The 17835-nt window shown below is 35.1% G+C and overlaps 1 protein-coding gene across 1 annotated transcript in view; it reads left to right on the forward strand.

Annotated features, from left to right (window-relative positions):
* Window positions 1-757: 757 nt before the first annotated feature.
* LOC129246358 (uncharacterized) overlaps window positions 758-17835 on the forward strand; it is a 108573-nt gene continuing 91495 nt past the window's right edge. Inside the window, exon 1 of the mRNA XM_054885111.1 lies at window positions 758-1644. The gene's annotated coding sequence lies outside the window, so the exon portion shown is untranslated. The remainder of the gene's footprint in view (window positions 1645-17835) is intronic.

Consider the following 17835-nt stretch of genomic DNA (forward strand, 5'->3'; position numbering starts at 1 on the left):
AAGTGTAAAAAATAAATTGGTTTTTATATGTGAGGTGTCCAATTTTGAGTGTGACTCACTGTACATGAAAAGTATAAAAATTATCCTTTTTTAATTTTAAAACTCCATTTCTTGAATTCTATTTACTAAAATAATAAAAATCAAAAAAGGGAAGAGCTCTAAAGCTGCTGCACGGAATTTGTTGGCGAATGGTAGGTAGGTAGTCACCAGCACTGGTGATTAATTTGTCTTTGTGTTTTCCCTTAGTAAAATTCAATATATTCGATTACATTGATTTCATTCATCGCGTTATTTCATGGCTTCTCTAATACCACTTCGTTCTGCGGGGAATACTTGTCGACTCACTGTTTTAACTTTATATACCGTTATCAAATAGACAGTATGTGTGCATGCATATGTATGTTAGCCTACAAATGTACTTATACCCATAAACAAATATCAATGAACCATCACAGATGCAGCGTCATTTCGCACCGAAATCACATTGCTCAACAGCTCAACCGTTCGATGCTTTGTGATCGACAATCGCCAGGGAGAGCGTTGATTTGCTTGTAAGCAAAGCATTATTAGCCGCTCTTTACGCACTCGCCCGACAACTAAAAAAACAAGCAGTACACTCGTATTACTCGTGCAGTTTGTTTAATTTTCTTACTCTTCAGTTCATTCCTCGAACCCATGGCGCTCTAATGCTGGTGGCTTTGAGCGTGTTGTGTACGGCTCAGTTGAATCGCTCTGAACTTCGTTTAATTGCAGCGCGAAGTTATTCTTCGTCATGCACTCCCTGAGCAGAGGTTGGAATTGAAAGAATATGTGTGATGAGCGCACTGTTCGTACGTGCAAGCTTTGCCGACCTCGGTTGTAGAGTCTCATTCGCAGCTCTAACTCCAGCTCCAACTCATGTATTAACCAAATAAAATATTTATTTGTGTTTGTACCTTCGTGGTCAACAAATGTGAACATTATTCGGTCGGTTCTGGTTGACGTTATTGTAAATAGGAGGATGAAATGATAGTTATTTGCAGTGAAAACTTTGGTGTTGAGTACGGGAAAACTAAAATCGCTTTCAATTAAAAACAATAGAACCCAAATTTATAATTATAAAACTTATTTATATATGTGAACATTAATCGGTCGGTTCTGGTTGACGTTATTGTAAATAGGAGGATGAAATGATAGTTATTTGCAGTGAAAACTTTGGGAAACGCGAAAACTAAAATCGCTTTCAATTAAAACCAATAGAACCCAAATTTATAATTATAAAACTTATTTATATATTTTTATAATAGAAAAAAATTCGACCACCATAAATTGGAAAGTGAGTAGACTGCAAAACGGTGCACAGGCTCGAACTACGATTTCCGCGCGAAAATGTTAATTGCTGAAGCGGAGGCATCAAAATTTTGTACCTCCAGCTATAGTGACAAAAGTGGTTATTTTGTGTGTAAAAAAATAAGAAAAACGAAAAAATTGTTGACGAACTCAACACAAATAATTTACGCAGCTGCATACACATACTCCTTGATATACTCGTACATACATACATCATTGTTAACGTATGCGTATATATTTTATGCTGTGAAGTCCACGTGTTTAAAAATGGGATTGTTTACAGTTCGAAATTGTTACCCCCAGAAATATTGAGCGGTAAGTTTTAGTGCCGCACACCTTTCGATGCACTGCAATCTGAAAAGAGTGTGACAATTGTAGTTTTCTTTTCATTTGCAATTCATATACATACATATGTATGTCTGTATACACACGTTTGATTCAATAACCAATGGGCAACCCTTTAGGAATCATGTTGATTGTTGTTGTTTTTTTTTAGTCTGCTGAACCACTACCGAGCCAAGCCTGCAACCTAACGTTTGTCAACTGGCCAGAAGGCAAAGAGGTCAGTGGAGCGTGTGATAAACAACACAAAAGGGGAAAAATGTACAGATGTATGCATGTAAAAAAGAAAAAACACGGTCAACAACAAATTTTACTGCTGTACTCTTTTACTATTGTTTTTGTATTTTGTATTTTTTGTAATTTTTTATTTACTAAATGTTGTATCATACTCGCTCAAGTGTCAATGTCACTAGTGTTTTTAAAAAGTAGGTACAGTGAGAAAAAGGCAAGCTTAAAAATGGAAGTTGTAGAGAAAAAATTAAAAAAAAAGTGCTACAAATCAGATAATTATACACTTAGCACTACACTTTTCAGATAATTGTGAGCACAGGCCATAATTTTATTTTTACGAAATATCAAAACTATGCATGCACGTAAAAATCTTTATTGAACAAAACGAAAGCAAAACATCAAATACCTTGAAAAAAATTTCAAAGAAATACATGCATCCGCTGTTCTTATCGCAAATGCCAACTGAAACGATATCAGCAAAAGTTATGACCATGGAAAAGGTCTGCCCAATGGTTATGATGCTTTGGAAGAACTACTACACTATAGTTTAGATTTAAAGTTTTTGTGTAATTTCGCAGTCTCCCTTCATTCAATAATTGCAAGTATGTTCCCTTGCGTGGATCCAAGTCAACCGTAATGGAGAGTTAGAAACTTATCAGTAGCTTCGCTTCAATCATTAAATTTTTTTCTATATTTCCATTTCTTGATATTTTTCTTTATTCATGCCAACATACACATTCCTACTTATATTGTAATATAAAAGCAGCAAAAAAGTGAGCCGTGTGAATTAGTTCGAGCTTTATAATGACTTACTTACGAGCAGTATTATATCAGTTTTCTACCACGTTCCAAGTATTGTCTATACGAGTATTTACATATATTCGTTGCATGCAAGTGCAAGTACTTGTCTTTGTTTTTGGTTAAGCATTTTAAATACTCTCACGTTTTCTAGAGTCAGCGAGTATGCCGTCTGGTGTGCATACATATATATGTGCATATAACTCAAAGCCTCTGTTATCCCTCGCGGGTGGGAATATTGAAGTGTATACATCGTTTTCAGTTGTGAAATTGTTTTGAATAAATTGCATTTTTTGCATGCAAATTTAGTGCCAAATAGTAGTGTAAAAACTTATAGTAAACCAAATTTTAATTAAAAAAAATAAATAATTGGCGCGTACACTTCTGTTAGGTGTTTGGTCGAGTTCCTCCTCCTATTTGTGGTGTGCGTCTTGATGTTGTTCCACAAATGGAGGGACCTACAGTTTCAAGCCGACTCCGAACGGCAGATATTTTTATGAGGAGCTTTTTCATGGCAGAAATACACTCGGAGGTTTGCCGTTGCCTGCCGAGGGGCGACCGCTATTAGAAAAATGTTTTTATTAATTTTGCTTTCACCGAGATTCGAACCAACGACCTCTCTGTGAATTCCGAATGGTAATCACGCCCAACCCATTCGGCTACGGCGGCCGCCAAATTTTAATTACAAAGAAAAATAAGCTGGATGACCCTCTTGAGAGATTTTTAAAAATCACTTTAGTCACACAGTCTTATACTCGGGCTGATATCGTCGATTGCGCTAAAACTAGTATATAAATGTCCTATGTAACATATGTACGTAATTATATATGTATTTACATATATATATGCGAGGTGTGCACAAAAAGTATCGCAAATGTTGTGTTTTTTTTTTAATTATTTATTTATTCCTTAATATCTATTTTGTCTCCTTCAAAGTAATCGCCATGAGATATTATGCACTTGTGCCAACGTTTTTTCCAATCTTCGAAGTACTTCAAAACATATTTTTTTTTCCTTCGATGCCGTCTTAATCTCGTCAATCGTAGCGTAGCGTCGTCCTTACACGGGCTCTTCAGTTTCGGGAACAAGAAAAAGTGACAGGGGGCCAGATCTGGGGAACACGGTGGCTGTGGCATCATTAGTGTGTTGTTTTTGGCCAAAAAGTCGCGATGTGTGAGCAAGGGCGTTATCCTGATCCAATTTTTGTTCTTCCACAAATCCGGTAATATTCCTTATTGACCGTTTTACCCTGTGGCAAGAACTCATGATGCACAACGCCCCTTCACTCGAAGAAAACGGTAAGCAAATCTTCTACATTCGACCGAACTTGTCGCGCTTTTTTCGGTCTTGGCTCGTGCGGCAGCTTCCATTGAAATGATTGAGCTTTGGTTTCCACGTCATAATCATAAACCCGTGATTCGTCACCAGCTATGACCCTCTGGAGCAAATTCGGGTCGTCGCGGACAGAGTCCAACATCTCATTAGCAATGTTCATGCGATGGTGTTTTTGGTCGAAATTGAGCAGTTTTGGTACGAATTTTGTGGCGACCCGTCTCATGCCCAAATCGAACGGCACAAGCCAATCGATATGACTAGGTCCTCAGCAACTTCTCTAACGGTGATTCGACGATTGGCCAATACCATTTTCTTCACTTCATCAATTTTTTCGTCTGTTGTTGAAGCGCTCGGGCGTCCGGCAGGCTTTCCGTCATTCACATCTTCTCGGCCTTCTGAGAACATTTTTTACCACCGATAAACGTTGCTTTGGTCCAAAGTAGCTTCTCCGTACGACACAGTGTACCAACATGTCGCCACATGAGTACTAACATATCGCCACAAAAAAATCGAAATTCGAATATACGTAGCTTGCGAAGATTCAAAATTTGCGATACTTTTTGAACACACCTGTATAGTAATTGGTACGTCTTGATAATTTTGAGGCACTTTCGTACGGTGTTTACATATGGAAAGTTATTGTCATTATTATTATTATTATCTCCTTTACTAGCAGTGCCCGTTGAACTTCGTAGTTCCTAAAATTAAGTTGATTTTTATTATTCATGAGAATCCTAAACAACCTTCCAACTTCAATTTGTCTTTTTAGTACGTTTTAAGTTGAGAAATGTTTTTATTCGTTAAAAAAATATTAAGACATATAAAAAGTAATATATAATTAATATAAAAAGTCAAAGGAAAATTAGGTACACACATTTTTTATATACAATTTTTTTGTTTCGTTTAAAGTTTTGCATAAATCTTAAATTATAAACAATAATAGAAAAAACATTAAATTCCGAAAGGATGAGCATAAAGTATACTTTGATGCCAGTTAACTTATTCTTATTTATGAAAACAATAAAATATTCACTTCCCAAAAAATTAATGTACTTAGAAATAAAAAACTTTTAAATCAATAAATCTAACACTTCTCTTGACATCATAGATTTCTTTTTAAATGGTAATTTTCGTAGACTAGATATAAATGGATCGGAATTAAGAAGAAGCCTGTGCAAAAGATCCGTGTTAGTTACAGTTCTTGAGTGCTTTCTGGTATTGTCACGTCTGAATTGTTTCACTAATTTATTACATGATTCAGCTGCCTCCTCTGATAATTCTCCAATTGATAATAAACAATGATCGATCACCTCCGACCCATGAATGAGCACTTTATGAACTGATGCAGGTAAATTATACCATGAATATTTACTAACTAGAATTTTAGCAGTGTCTAGTACGTATATTTTGAATTTATTCGAATTAATTTTAAAACCAGATGAAAGACATTGTAGGAGATAACTAAATCTGTTTATAACGTTTTGTCTATAAAGAATGACTTACTTTATAACTATGGTTATCAATTTTAATAACAGTCGGATTCAAGTCACTAATAGCTTTTTTAAAATGCTCTTCTTCTTGAACACAAAGAGCTTTAGCTGCTGGAAGCTGGAAATTATTTTTCCTTAAAGAGGACATACGTAAGAATATTTTAATGTATGTTTCATTTGTGCAGATTCGTGCGAACTTAGTTAAAACTTTACAAACTTCTTATAAAAAAAATAAACGGCAAATTTTAAAGTACCTATTTCGTACGGTCTGCAAACCTATTAAATAATAATTAAAAAAGATAACAAAACGTTTAACATGTCGTACATACCTTCAACTTGAATTCCCATTGTACAACAGGACATAAACACAGTAATGCTTAGAAAAATAACACTTCCCAGAACTGCGTAAGTACGGAGCGGAGACCACGCTAACTATCACTTTTCAAATTTTCTTACTTTGGAGGCACAATTATAAGCGAATTGTTTGTGCAGTTGAAATTTCTTTTGTACTCTAAGTTACTATGACTAATTAACTAACATTTAGCTAAATATTGCTGCATAATTTTAACATGACTATTTTCATCCAATGTCCTATGGCGGAACCACTGTGCACTGGGAAACGCGTGCACTCGATAGAGCAGAGTCCCCATAGGTTGTCTGCAACATTTTTAAGGCGTCTGAAGCCGAAATTTTATTGGAATAACAAAATTTCAAACAAATTCTTTGTTCAACTTGAATTTCCATCGTTAAATTCGAAGAACACACTCGAGCTTGACTTGTTTACAGTAGCACAGAAAACAAATTATGTGACATATCACGCTGAAATTTGCTATGTAAGCTTATAACAGTCCTACCATCCAACAAAAAATTTATTTTTGCCATATGTCATCCGCGGACCGTTTTATTGATAACGTCTCGTTCATATTTGAGTAGAAGGTATGATATTTCCCTTAAATCCAACGGCAGCGCTGCATTATTTTCATTTTGGCAAACTGTAATTATTGCTGTAATATTTCAAACCAGAAAAAGAATTTATTGTATACTAACAAATGTAAAAGAAACATAATGAGCCGCTGTTTCACACATGTATCCATAAATCTTACGCAAAATCAGATTCTCTGGACATGCTTTCTTTGAAGAGGTACACATGCCAAATTTTCCATTCATGCATATTTATTAATATACAGTGGCTCAAAGTTATAATGGAACAGTATCCGCTCATCAGCACTATAATCATCTACAAATAAAAAACTTCAATATGATTAGCTTTTATTAAAAAAATATTTTTACATCAAAACGTAATATTTCAAAGTTATATTGGAACTCAACAGAAATTAATCAAAAAAGTTTAAGTTACCATGGTGTTAATATTTTACTTAGTTAGGAATCCGTTTTGTTGTATGATAGCTCCCTACCTCCAATTTTGTTTTATTATTATGCGTGGATTTTTTAATCTTTGCTCCAAATAACTCTAGACGTGTTCAATGACATTAAAGTCAGGTTCTTGGGGTGGCGTTTCAATCACAGCCATAAAATTGTCGGTTACTACATTTGTGGGAAACATTAAGACGCACACCACAAATAAGATAAGCTCGAACAAACATCCAAATAAATATACATATAAATCTATAAAGCGGGGCCGACGCACAGGAAGTGGTCCGCCGTCTCATCCTCCTTTTCACAAGCTGGGCAGAGTACACTGTTTGAGATGTTCAACCTTTTTATGTGCTTCGCCCACAGAAAGTGGCCCGTCATCAGTCCAACGAGGCGTCTGCACTCCCTTCTGCTTAATGGCAGAACGGCTTGCGACAGTCGATCGGACATGACAGGTAACATCAGTTTAGTCCATCTGCAGCCTCTCTCAGCCAGCCAAGCTCGCTTGTGGGTTGTAGTTACCCATTTGCTAACAGTGACTTTGATGGCCGCAGAAGGGAGTGGCAAAACGGGCTCTAGACCAAAGAAGTTGGCCTCAAAGCCCATCTTAGCTAAGGAGTCCGATGTCTCGTTACCCACGATACCCACGTGTCCCGGGACCAATGTTAGTATCAGGCTATTATGTCTACCGACATAGTTCAGCATGGATTTACAGGACTCGACTATCCCTGATGTGGTTGGAGGGCTGTCTAAGGCCATAAGCGCAGCTTGGCTGTCGCTGCAGACACATATAGATCTGGCTCTCCATCGCTTTTCCACAACAAAGTTCATTGCTTCTTGAACTACATGAAACACGCTTGAAACACAGATGCATGCATTCCAAGAGCAAAGTGCAGTTTTGTCCTGTTGGATTCCACGTAGACCCCAGTGCCGGAGCCATGCTCGGTCTTGGAGCCATCCGTGAAAATGCGAAAGAGCCCAGTGTTTGCCGAGCTCATTTTCTGAGTTTGACCACAACTGAGCCTCTGGCAGCACTTTACTGTATCTCTTTTCAAGTACGACTCTTCATGGCATGGAGTCAAGGCATGGCATGTTTTCCAATACCGGACAGGGATCGTACCAGTTTCCATTGTGTTTCAGCCTGCAGATGACCTTTAACGCCTCTCCTTGGATGAAAGCATGAAGTGGTGGTAAACCAATCAGAGCATCTAATATCTAATGTAGGGCCTGAAGTAGTCGGAAAAGCTTCGGTGCAACAGATGGCCACAGTGCGTCTATAAGTTACACAAACGGGAAGATTTGGAAAACTGAACTCTGGCCAATGGTCAAAAGATATTTATGCAATTCTCACAGAAATGTTAGCATGACGTTTTTCACAGTAGACGTATTATTATACGGTGGACGTATTAATATACAATTAAATATACGATTTAACTAGAAGGTTTTTAGAAAGTTTGAATTCATTTTGTCCATATTGCCCACGTTGATATGAAGATTACCTGCCAAGCAACAGAAATTGCACCCCATACCATTACTAAGCCTAAACCGTGCTTAATGGTCGAATACACTTTTTTGTTTAAGCTCCATATTATGGTTTGGCCAGACATACCATATGACCAATCCAAATGCATCTTAACCGACATTATTAAATTTACTTTCATCCGTAAATAAAACAATTTTCCAGGAAGGAAAATATTAGTCTAAAAAGTTTTTGGCAAATTCTTTACGATTTTGGATGTTGTTCTGGCTCACAAAAGGTTTTTTATTGCTGCACGTCCACGATAATTATGTTTTCTGATCACCGTCTTAGGGTTTGCTTTTTCCTAAGATATTTCTCTGCCTTTGACGGTTACTATCTTTGGATCACTGGTATGTGATAATTTGTAGTATCCACCGTGCGTCCGACTCAGAAAAGATTTTATGACTTATAGTCAAAGTTCTCCGATTTTTTGTATTGCTTACTAATAGTTAAATCCGTAGTCGAAACTGCGAGCCAGGAAAAAAACTAAACCAACAGAAACCAACTTTTGGGAAGCCCCAAACGAAGGAAATCAAACTAAAAATGAAGTTGGTTGCAGTTTAAGCGGAAAATAAGTCTAAATAATATATGTTGATCCATTATTACTTTGGAGCTTAAAGCATATATTTTTAGTCAGTCGAGTTTTATTTTTTAAATATTACAAATTTGTAAAATTTTTGTACATAAATATTATTTGTATATTAAAAACTCTTTTAGTTAAATATATTTTGGTTCTTTTAATATTACGTCAAAAGTCAATTTATAAGTCTACGCTGTTTCATTATAACGTTGAGACACTGTACGTATATGCACAGTTGGCTGCAAATTGGTAGCAACGTACACTCTGGGTTAACAGAAACAACAACGAAGTAAACAAAGCAAGCTTCGGCGAGTCAAATTTAATTGTCGATCTGAGTTCATGGAAATTTGATAATAAGAAGCAGGCAGAAATTGAGAAGTATCATAAAAGTAAACACACGACCGTAATTGGCAAGCAATAGCGAGAATAACTCGTCTGGTTTTCCAGATTTCTGTTTTGTTTAAGTTTTGACTTATTTTTTGCGGCAATTATAAGTAATTTTCAGGTAGAGATTAATGAGAAATTAGCTTCTTGCTGCAACATATTAAAAATTTATACTGGATTCAAGTTTGTTTATGGCTTTTATTATTATAATATTTACAGTTAAGTGCAAATCTACTGGCATCATGGCCAATATACAAATACAAATATACAAAACATATAGAACATATGACGCCAAGTGCAAACCTGAGTGTAAGCTGCCCTATTTGTTCCACCGTAAGAAGCTTTATTAGCACAATTTCCCTAAAAGTTTATATTCAATGGGCCAAGATAAGTTGAAAAATTGACTACTATTACACTTCTACAATTATTAATGAGATTAATTGCGGGAAAACAAAAAACTTAAAATCTTGCGATATGCGGTTTTTTATCTTTTAATTGTGGGAGTTTTTGATAATATCAATACTCACTAGTTATAATAATATTAGTATAGCGCAAGCATTCTTATTCTATTGTGCATGTATATAATTGGCGACTACATATTTTGTTGGGTGTTTGTCGAGCTCATCCTCCACTTTGTGGCGTGCGTCTAGGTGTTGTTCGACAAATTGGAGAGATCCACAGTTTTATACCACTTCCGAACGCCAGAATGTTTTTGAGTCAGAAGGTCGAGTGTTTGTGGTTTATGAGTGTACACATTTGCTTTTAAGTAGCCCTCCGGGATATAGTCCTGCGCTGTGAAATCGGGTGAGTAAGGAGCCGACTCGAAGTAATGGCTTTGGAAAAGGGAAATTACTGCAAAAATTCGGAGATTATGGGCTTATACCGATCACCATTGACAGTTACGGTACAGTCTTCGTCAGCATCGAAAAAGAATGACCCGATAATGTTCGTAGCACACTCACCACATCAAACAGTGACTTTAACAACATGAAGAGGTATACTTCGGCCTCGGTTTCGGCCACAAAATTTGAGCTCGTTTGAACAGCCGAACAGTAAGGCTTCAGCCAAATATGTGCGGTAAATTGGCCGAACAATTCTTTAAAAAAACATTGCTTGGGCGCTTTAAAATGCTCGGTTCGGTTTCGTCTTCGGCCGAAAGTTGCCGAAGTTCGGTTTGGTTGGGCCTTAAAAATTGATGTTCGGTCGTTCTCTAGTTAAGATATTCGAAGAGTTATTTTCAACATAAAATTTCACGAATTCTGCACTCTCTGCGGCTGTGTACCGCTCCATGGCTAAAATTGAAAACTGTGAAAGCTATTAAAAGTTCTCATATGTGTCAAGTACAGAAAGTATGTATTACACTTTGACCCGAGGACAGTTTATAGCCGAACTACATGAAAATAAACCTTAAACTCGGACAAAAAAATGGGCGAAATGCCATCAACCACTGATTTGAGCTTGGTTTTGTTTTTGATAGATTGGCACATCTGTGATTAACATTCCTACGAAAACTGAATCGCTATTGCTTGAGTAAATCTACATACCTCAGCACGTGTTTTCGATTTTATACAGCTTTAAAAATGGTTTTGAATTTTCAACAATGAGTTTACATTAAGTTTTACGTTGCAAATGGATTGAAACGTGCCAAAAACTTAAAAATCTTGCCAAAAACTTAAACGAAGTATTGCTATGATATTTGGACACCAAATACTCCAAAATTCAAAACGTATAGTACAAAAAGACAAATCCTACAAATAGTAAATACGGCACTGTCAATTAATTGTTTGCATTTTGTTATATGTACTTATGTACATATGACTAACGCTAAGAAAATATAGTCCTGAGATATTTGGTATCACAACCATTAGCTTCTTTAACAGACAACAGAAGATGTGACGTGGACTGAATAAAATTTATCTGTGGTATTTTCTGTCATTCCTCCTGAGTGACATTGCTGAGGGAGTTTTTATTAGTTGAGATCCATTTATTTACTTAATTGTTTAAGTGAATCCACAAATTTTCAATGGGGTTTAAGTTAGGACTCTGGGCTCAATGACTTTGCTGAAATTATACAGCAACGAGCTCCTGGACAACAACGATTCGCGTTTATGGGTGTTGTCCTGGTAGAGGTCCAAAATCCAAATTTCATTGTACTTCTTCACAATTCTCCTTCGTGGGCCACCAATGTAGTGAAGCTACTGCTTTGATGATTTTGTTGCTATTGGTAAGTGTTGTTGCTGTCGTCAGAATAACTTCTATTTGTAACATAATTATTTGCGATAGACGAGAAAAAATTTGAAGTAAGATTATGTACTCCTACTGTTAGAAAAAAAAAATATTTAAAAAGATCTCTAAATCAGCCAACACGAAATGCGAAACGGTAATCAATTGATTTGTGGTTTACGGCCATTACAAAAAAATTCAATGCAATGCTGAGAAATTTTTTAACTTCAATATGAGCAATGCGTTCTCATATTGCACAGATCCATTTACACATGCGCATATGTACAATATATATGAGTATATATAGGGTGGTCCATACAGTGGTATTGCTACGTTTTTCTCAGATAAAACGTCTGTCTATAATTGTTTTGACTTCGATCACTAGATTGCTACATAAAATTTATCAACTAATGTCAAAACAAACTGCTTGCTTTATTTCATTTCAATGTTTAATCAATGTCTGCTTATACCATATATATACGTGTTCTTAACAACAGTTTTAGTTTCTAAATGTGGCAACTCGTGAACAGCTCTTTACCGGTGGAAATCTTCCGTATCCCCACGAAACGAAATCAACCGCTTTGCGCTTGAGCAACATTGGTCAATATTGCGAACTTATTTCAATAGTGTATAGACCAGGCAATACGTTTATTTAAACTAAGTCAAAATCATATTTTCTGCAAGCAAGCAAAACTGCTGCATCTCTAGCAGTTCAGTGAGGATTTTTGAAGGTTGGCAGACACCATTTCGCTTAACGGTGTGCGGGACAAAGCCAAGATGAACGATTTTAGTGGCTGGAAAATTAAGACATGGACTTAGACGATCTTGGCCTTAGTAGGATACCGTGCCATGTCTTATTAGCTGTCGTCAATTGGTCAGCACGTAGCTGCGATTTCACGCCGTTAGACGAATGCGAACATTATATTAATGTTTCAGGCACTTAAGGCGAGTATCGAACAAGTCATTCGTAAGATAGAGTCAGGAACCCCCTGTACATACTTATATAAATATGTATTCGTATGTAAATTATTTATTTAAGCTGTGACTGTGGGTAACACAAATTGAGAAATGGTTATTTGAGGCTTCATTGCTTTGGATAATATGACTGATGTTATTGATGATGGCTGTGTTAATTCGTGGCAACTGTTTATTTATATACATATCTAGTTATATATTTATATATTAAAGTGCCTCCATCAGGAACTTTGATATGCATATAATATTGTATAATTGAATAGGTGGACCTACAATATCAATTATTTAAAACCAAAAAGGTTAAACCGCTGTCGAACTTCAGAAAATCTTTTTTTAAATGCATAATCGTACATTCAGATACAAGTTCGGAATGGAGCCTCTTTCTAGCTGAAAGTACTCTACCACCGGAAAACTTTATACTACATCTTCAACCTAGAACAAAAACAAAATACTCATCTGTCATACAGTTTCCCTCAACGACAGTGCAGCACAAATTTAGATATTGAAATATAAAGCTCTCAGCTCTAATTGCCGTCTCATTCTCATTAAATACGAAGATATCTCTCCAAAATGGCTGGTACTTCAGTGATCGGGTAATCAAAAACAGAAATTTAGTGGTGGGCCTTGCGAGAATTAAATCTTTGGTATAAAATAATTTGCGATATGAAGTCGACGAATAGGCAAAAAGTAGTTTTCAAAGCCATTGAACTGCAACGGAACGATACACTGCCGATTCATACATAATTTATTCAGCATTCGAGCACTTTTCCCATAACAACTTTCGGGCATAATTACTTCGTCAAGTCAAAACATATTTAAAAACATCGTAATCACGAAATTGGTTCAATGGGGCATCAAATCTTTATATCTATAGAGATGCGTGAGTTGTATATAATCGCTCTTATGGCAGAACCAACATAACAGACGAAGAATGACAGGTGACATATTCTAGTCCAGCATAAGACATTCAGTTAGCACTTGTGCAGTCATTAACAATACCAATACTTTCTTAAGCCTAGAAGTTTCCGTACACTCATATATTTCATATTATTAATAATAGCAATATTTAAGTCGAATTTAAATGTGGTAGGGATCAAATGTATACCCAGCTTGAGCGAGTTTTGTTTAGTCCATTTTTTCCGATGTATTCCTTTTCTTGGGTTCATCATTTGTACAAAATGTGAGTAATTGTTTCGTTTAAAACAGAGATATCGACTTCTTTTCCGTTACGGAACAAATTTGTAATACCCTAGAGGTGTAAAAACGAACCGAAATAATGAAAATACTGCGAAACTTTAATTTAGAATTATGTATTTGTGGTTATTTAAATAAAACATATTTATTAATATTAAACTTTCAATTTTCTATTTAAATATATCTTTCATATACATACATACATGCATCTCATTTTATAAATTTAATGTAATAAGTCAACGACCGAATTGATACTGAGATTTTTTTTTAACATATCAAGCATCGCATTATTGATTCGCTTTCTTTACATGAAGATTTTGCTCGCTTTCTTTCCAACAACAAAATCTAAGACAAGAAGAAAGAAAAGGTAATACTACAAAATTATTGCGACAAGTCTTAAACGTAAAGTGACACTAAGTGACGCTAGGTAATGAAGAGTTGCTTAAAAACTTTTAAAAATTTAATTGCCGTAATATCGAATTTCCTATACAATTTAAAATATCTAAGCTATTTGAAGCACCATAATCTCTCTAATGATAAAAAATTTGGGGAATTCAGCATACTTTAATTATTTTGTATTTTGTTATAAAAATAATACTAAAGAAAGTTTGATAACATAAAAATATTCCTCCAAAATATAATAGTTCATTCAAGAATTAGCAAAGCCAGGTACAAAACTAAGAACCAAAACAACACTCAATTTGGCACACAAAAAGACGATGACTTTGCCTTTGGGCATTACCTAGTTTCCAACATCATTTCTAATGTTGACTTAAATAGTCAGGTTAGAAATTTGTATAATTTTATTTGTTGCCCTGGTGGCAGGGGCTACCTATGCAGTAGCTACATGCAAGCCCTGCAGGGAAAAACCACCTAACATTATTTTTCTGTTTTTGATATATCGACAGCGTCAGTATACACCAAATATTGATAAGTTTTGAATATTTATTTACTTATTTTGTAAATTGTTCAATTATTTCTTTATAAAAATATAGTTCCTACCACAACTGAACTTTAAATAAAAGTTTTAAAAGCTAATTTATATCAAAATTTAAAACTTTTTACTCAGAATTTTTTAAAAATTTCAGATATCTAGTTTTATAAATCACTTAATTTTGGTAAAATGCAAGTTTCAAGTGGTTCGAAGATTGCGTTGTTTTTTGACAATTTATTTTGCTGACGCTGTTGGGTATTTTCTTCCATATAAAAAATGTCGAGTAGGCTGTAAATACGGAAAAGGCAGAAGACCGCGTCCGAAAATAATTTTCAAAAATGAGTGTGATTATTGATCTACTTAACACTTGCACTTTATTATAATAAACCTCTATGATCCATAAAACTACCTGACGAGATTTTCCTAAAAATTCTAAGTAAAAAGTTTGAAAATTGCCGAATTATTTTTAAATTTTATACAAAATTCAAAACATTTCTTCATGTGGTAGTTGTTATTTTTATAAAAATAATTGTAATTACAAAATAAATAAATATTCAAAACTTATCAATATGGGCTGTGCACTTTATTCTGATGCTGATTGCGTATGGAAGTAAGTAAATTACAATTTTTTTTTTGCATCCTTCCGTTTGTATCCCACATTATTTTTCAGTCCCACTTGAATTAGAAATCTCCCATTCCTTATGCACGCTTTTTGGATTTGAGGGATGTCGTTACTTGTATCACCAGTAGCCAAGTGGTTGGGAATTAGAGAAATCGTACTTGTTCTGAGTCATAAATTTGTTTTTCCTGTAGGGAGTTTACCCGTACTCTTGGTTATTGTCAATGACTGGTTTCAATATTCCCATTTGTAGGTCACAACAACGTGCAATGTGATCATATATGCGATAGCAGATGTAGCAGCAGCCACAACATCAATCAACAACTCACTATTGCCAACAGCGATATTCAGAGAATCTTTTCGCTTCAGTCGATATTCTGTTATATTTAAATTTTCTCTTGAAACTATCCATACGCATTCATGTATGTATATGTGTATGAGTATGCACATGTGTATGTATGATAGATAGTAGGTAATTTGTTTCAGCAGAGTTGATTTTGTCAGATTAAAAACAAAAACAAAAACAAGGTAATGCATTTCTAAACTTTATTTTGTTTTGCCTCAAACAAGTAATTTTTATAAATTTCTAATTTGACATTAATACAATTTTGTTTCTCGCATTGAAATTTGTTTCTGACCGCCATTTTTAAATTCACCGCCGTTTTAATTTCAATTTACCAGAAAAGTGGCAAGTAATATATTCGTATGCATATATGTAATTTAGTGATTTCAGTATGTATTGCTATTAATGTGTCACATTTGGTAGGAATACAAGTAACATTTTTTCACAGGATGTCGATGTTTGGTTTGGTGGCTGATCACCTAGTTTAAATAAATTATCGGGCCTATATTTTGTATATAAGTAATACAAAATTAATACGACTGTAAAAATTTGTGTGGCTTTTTCAAAATTAGTTTTCAAAATAATTTTTTCCCAAACAAATGGCTTGACAAATTGTTTTATTTAAAGTGAAAATAGTAAGGCAAAAAATACTGTTGTTGGCGTAGCCGGAGTTAGTGGCTGAGAGAATGTAAATGTAACAAACAAGGAATGCTAAATTTGTTCCCGACCGAATTTTATATAGTCGCGCACATTTTATTAAAATTTAATTTGGGATGGCTATTAATTTTTGAACACAGAAAAGTTCATAGACAATGAGAGTTACAGCTCGTAACATCAGAGGAATAGGCGGAAGTTTAGTTTTAACATATAAAAAGTGGGCATGACAAGGCATTGACATTAACTGCAGTAATAATCTCATTAATAAGAAAATAAGACCAAACTATTTATTGAGCTTGAACTCACCTAATATGCGGAAGTTACTGTCTACATCATTTCCATATAGGTTAATGTATAAAGACTCCAAGCTGATTCTAGGTGGAATAGGAGATACGCATACGAAGATTTTTCCAAAAGGTCCGAATATGCATATACAGAGTTGATCAATGGAAGGTACTTTCAACAGAGATTAAAACACCACCTCCTTAGCATCCTAATTTTTACAAAGGGTTCGACATAAACGTGGATTGAAAAATTCGGCATCGAAAAAATTAATATTAAGCCAGGTTTCGGCAATGACGTACGAGTAAATGTCATACTCACCGCGGCTAGTGATGATGTTGGGCATACCTTTGCATTCTGTACATCGTTTTATAATCTATCATCCTTGGCTAAACACTCTGAACTAATTCGAATGAAGCTCCAATATCGACTCCTATCTTCTTGGTGAACTTTTTCCATGCTTTCAATAAATAAAGACATGGATGGATGACCGGAGCTCCCTTAGACCATTAACATAATAAACACTCCTTACAAAATATTTTGTTAGAAACACAGTCTCTTTGTTCAACTAAATTCCCACATAAAAATTCGGAAAATACACTAAGCAAGAATTCGTTTACAAAATAAACAACTGACAGATGTACCAACCCAGAGAAAAACCCATTTCGTTAATATCATTAGCGCTGTTAGTTTAAATGAAAAATATCAGGTACTTTTTGGACAGAAGTTACATTTAATGGCAAAACCCAATGCTGTGAAAAGTACAAAAGCACTTGTTTATTACAAAAGTATTAATTTAAACAAATTTAATATTAATTAGATATAAGCAGACAAGCAGAGATAGCGCGAACAACATTGGAGCATAGCAATAAATATCAGCTGCCAATGTACCAACGGAGAGAAAATGCCGGTAATTTGAACTCTTTCATAGAAGCAAATCATTCATTGAACCGCACTTCATACAATTTCTTATATGTGTATGTAGGTATGTATTTTAAGTTTCTACAATTCCGTGTAAAGACGATGAAGTACTGATTGGGCCATCAGCCTTATTTTTGTTTGTTTGCAAATACACACACGGATATACATATACGCAAATACGTATACGATTGCATTGGTTGTTGTTAACCTGGCCCTCTCACTAATAACCGTCTCCCAAATAGAGTATCAACATCAGACAAGAAATCTCTTCAGATGTGACAATTATCACTTTGAAATGCGTGAGG

The sequence above is a fragment of the Anastrepha obliqua genome, chromosome 4, assembly GCF_027943255.1.
Source record: "Anastrepha obliqua isolate idAnaObli1 chromosome 4, idAnaObli1_1.0, whole genome shotgun sequence".
NCBI lineage: Eukaryota > Metazoa > Arthropoda > Insecta > Diptera > Tephritidae > Anastrepha > Anastrepha obliqua.